At 35.9% G+C, this 4,409-nt stretch overlaps 1 long non-coding RNA gene and 1 pseudogene across 1 annotated transcript; both read left to right on the top strand.

The window, feature by feature from the left end:
• Nucleotides 1-142: 142 nt before the first annotated feature.
• Nucleotides 143-1,857, top strand: LOC127159426 (interferon-inducible GTPase 5-like; annotated as a pseudogene).
• A 1,408-nt stretch (nucleotides 1,858-3,265) lies between these two features.
• LOC127159427 (uncharacterized) lies at nucleotides 3,266-4,026 on the top strand. The gene is made up of 3 exons (XR_007826443.1): nucleotides 3,266-3,653; nucleotides 3,761-3,794; nucleotides 3,947-4,026. It is a non-coding gene; the product is annotated as an uncharacterized LOC127159427 (long non-coding RNA).
• The last annotated feature ends 383 nt before the right edge of the window (nucleotides 4,027-4,409 follow it).

Raw genomic sequence — 4,409 nt, 5'->3', positions numbered from 1 at the left:
TCAGTGTAGCTAGTACAGTTTCTTTGTTTACATAGGGCACGTCTATAATGACAAAGTGAAGGATAAAAAAACAAGTGTTCAATGAGACTAACTTATTTCTACTTATTTTTGCTTATTTGACCATTAATTGTTTTACAGTTTAAACATGGAAAGTCAAGACCCTGCAGTTGCTGAGGTAGTAAAGGCATCAGGCGAGTCCAACCTGGAAAAGGCCACAGCAAAAGCTAAAGAAAAATTTGACGAGTTAATGAATGTCTCACTTAACATTGCTGTGACTGGAAAGACAGGATCTGGGAAATCCACCTTTATAAATGCATTTAGAGGTCTAGATGACGAAGATGAAGGAGCAGCACCTACTGGAGTCACAGAAACTACAATGGAGCCCACCATGTATGAGCATCCTGGAATGCCAAATGTGAAACTCTGGGACCTGCCTGGAATAGGAAGTCCAAACTTCAAAGCAAAAAATTACCTGAATGAGGTCAAGTTTCACACCTATGATTTCTTCATTATAATTAACTCAGAGAGGTTCATAGAGAATGATGTCATGTTGGCTGAAGAAATTAGAAAGAAGAAGAAAAACTTTTACTTTGTTCGTTCCAAAATTGACAATGACATCAGAGCAGAAAAAGGAAGACAGGATTTGATGAGAAAAAAGTTCTTTCCACAATACGGGAGGACTGTCAGAAAAATGTGAAAGAACTGGGAGACCCCAAAGTATTTTTAATATCATCTTTTGAACTGGAGAAATATGATTTTGAAATACTTCAAAACAATCTTGAAGAAGAGCTTCCACAACACAAGAGATATGCTCTTTTACAAGCCTGGCCAGTGTGCTCTGCTGAATCTCTTGAGAAGAAGATCAAGATGTTCGAAAGGATGATCTGGGCTGTATCTCTCGCCTCTGCCGGTGTAGCAGTGATCCCTGTGCCTGGTGTATCAGCAGCATGTGATGCAGGCATGATTCTGCTTTTTTTCACAAGGTGCTACTATGCATTTGGTTTGGATGACAAATCACTGACAAGGCTTTCAGAAAAAGTGAACAAGCCCCACCTGAAAAATATGGCTAAATCCAAGTTTTTTACTGTCATCAAAGAAAAAGCTCTGACCAGAATACAAGTCTCTGCTGCGCTTGCTACCCTTGCTACAGCTGAGTTTTTGCTGAGTCTCGTACCAGGTGTAGGCAGTGCTGCTGCTGCAGGAATATCCTTCGGTACTACTTATTACCTCCTGAGAGAAGGATTAAATGATCTGGCAAACACTGCTCGAGAAATCAGAAAAGAAGCTGGTCTGGACAAAATGTAAAAACTCTTAAAACAGTGGTTCTTAATCCTGGTGCTGGGGTTCATCGACTTGTTTCCTTATAAAGCATGATTGTAATTTCCACTTCTGTCATGGACTAAATAGTTTTGGTAATGAACAAAGTATACGCCTATATGGTAATGTGTATTCAAACTGATTGGATTTACAGAAAATGCATGTTTCTATATTACAATCGTGTAATCTATTATCAGAGTTGACCATCTAAGTAATGTCCATATGACAGAAATATACAGTTCTAAAATAATACAAATCATGCAGTTAGTTAACAACAGTATTTAAGCAGGAAACATTAGGGTAGAAGATGTCTTTGAATCTTGATGTGTCTGTGTGTGTGTACTATACAGGTACAGTCCTTAAGCTTATTTTCAGTTCAACAAAGTAAGCATAGTTCATGACAGTTCATTTGGAGCACCTCTCACAGCTTTCAAAAATTATGAATTTTTTCTGTTTGCGTACATGTGAATAGTTCTCGTGCTGCACTCAAAACAAACTTTTAAAAGGACACACCACACCAGCATTTCTGCTTTCTGCTTCTGCTTTTCAAGATATAATAAAATTTGGTAACAAAAGTGCAAAGTTACAAAACGACAGTATTTCATGTCTTAAGGAAAGCGACAGAAACAGTCTGACACAGACTGCCAGCAATAGTGGCTGGAAGGTAAGAAAATACGCCCCATCCGGTTCCTGGAGATAGGCGTATACCTAACCGCAGAGTTCTCTTACAGCCCTGCCGCAACACATCTGTCTGTAATAACCAACTAAGGCTGGCCAAAAACTTGAAGATTTTAAGTGTGATTTTAAGCCCAATTTTCCTCCTGAATGATTGGAGGGCATGGCCTGATCTAAGGCTTGTCGCAAATATTTTTTTTTGTCCAAAAAAACTCTATTCCCAGATAGCACACGTACATCTTGATCTGGAAAGCATCTGCGGTGTACAAACATCTGACAGACGTCTGTAAGATGTTAGTTTTGCATACATTCTAAATCACAAACATCTTAAAGACATCTAATATTTGACATCTGATAGGAAATATCCAAAAGACGTATCGCAGATGAGCAAACACTCTAAAAATTAGGCCTTGCAGATGTAAATCCAGACGTCAAATAGACGTCTTCATAATGTACATGTGCTATCAAGATTGTGTTGGTGTCACTTTGATTATTTAATTGCTTCCAACTGAGACGGAGCATCCCCAAACATACAGTGCCCTCCACTAATATTGGCACCCTTGGTAAATATGAGCAAAGACGGCTATGAAAATAAATCTGCTTTGTTTATCTTTATGATCTTACATTCAAAAAATTCACAAAATGCTAACCTTTCATTGAAGTAAAACAATTAAAAGTGGGTGGAAACTTATGTTAAGAAATAAATGTTTTTCTCATATGCATGTTGGGCACAATTATTGGCACCCTTAGAAATTATAATGAGTAAAATATCTCTGAAGTATATTCCCATTCATATTTGCATTTATTTAGCACACTAGAATGACTAGGAGTATGATATTGTCCAGCAATAACTTACTGTTTCACAGGATTATAAATATGAGGAGCACAAAGGCCAAATTTCCTTAATCATCCATCACAAGGAATAAAACCAGATAATATAGTTCTGATGTGCAGAACAAGATTGTTGAGCTTCACAAAATAGAAAGTGGCTGTAAGAAAAGAGCTAAAGCATTAAAAATCCCAATTTCCATCATTAGGACAATAATTAAGAATTCCAATCAACTAAAGATGTTACAAATCTGCCTGGAAAAGGATGTGTGTCTATATCGTCCTAATGCATGGTGAAGAGGAGAGTTTAAGTGTCCAAAGACTCTCCAAGGATCACAGTAGGAGAATTGCAGAGATTAGTTGAGTCTTGGGGCCAAAAGACTAAAATTCAAACAGCCCCTACGTCACCACATGTTGTTCAGGAGGGTTTTAGAAAAAATCCTCCTTGCTCATCCAACTCCAGCATATTCAGACACAACTTGAATTTCAAATGGGAATGGCTTCTGTGGTCAGATGAAACTAAAAAAAAAGAGCTTTCTGGCAGCAAACACTCAAGATAGGTTTGGTACAAAAAGTACCCCATGCCCACGGTTAAATATACTGCTGGATCTTTAATGTTGTGGGCTTATTTTCCTGCCAGAGGTCCTGGACATCTTGTTCAGATACATGGCATCATGGATTCTAGCAAATACCAACAGATAAAAAATGTAAACCTGACTGCATTTTTTTTTATGTAAATGATACACTTCTGTTGAATATTTACTTTATAGAAATGGTTTATTGTCTTCAGAAAAAGTCTGTTAGCATCTGAACTGTAATGCTAACTATAAGAGGTAAGTTAGGTTAACTATTGACTTGAGTTCTTGTTTATGAAAGTTTGGGCTTTTAATGTCATCTTAATTAACGTTACTTGCTGTTTTGCTTTTTTTTTTTTATAAAGGTTTTGCAGGCAATTTGTCATTGGATGAAAGGAAGTAAGCTAATTTATTTAACCTAGAAGTATGCAGTATACGGTTAATCGGATACAAAATTAACATGGAGCGTGAAAATGAGCTGAAAGTACTTTAAGCATGTTTTGACCTTTCATGTTAAACAAATATTGATTCCACTTGTCCTGTGACTTTAGCAGTTTCAGAAAAAAACTTCTACGACACAGGAAAAGTTCCTGATTTTAAAATTTCTGAAGCGAGCTGCTGACATATAGAAAACACAGGTGAACTGAGAAAGCTTATTAAATTACTTTATATGTATCTTTCATAATATATTTAGCCTATATCACCACACATCTGTAATTTTCTTTTGCAAAATTATATATATATCTATATACTTTTATGTTTGTTTGCTTGTTAGATATTTCAAAAGGACTTTAACATACAAACATAAGTAACACTGTATATGAGCATTAAATAAGTAAAAGTAAAAATGTAAGTTCTGTTATTAAACTGTATTGTTTTGTATATTCTATATATTATTTATTTTTCTTTTCTGCATTTCAACTTTGCTATAGTTTACTTCTAATAAACCTGACATTGTATAATAAATATTGTTGACAGATTGTTTATGTTCCAGATTGTTTGTGTTCCTTAGAA

This window comes from Labeo rohita, unplaced genomic scaffold (assembly GCF_022985175.1).
Source record: "Labeo rohita strain BAU-BD-2019 unplaced genomic scaffold, IGBB_LRoh.1.0 scaffold_2154, whole genome shotgun sequence".
Taxonomy (NCBI): Eukaryota; Metazoa; Chordata; class Actinopteri; order Cypriniformes; family Cyprinidae; genus Labeo; species Labeo rohita.
This window is presented reverse-complemented; position numbering and strand designations above follow the sequence as displayed.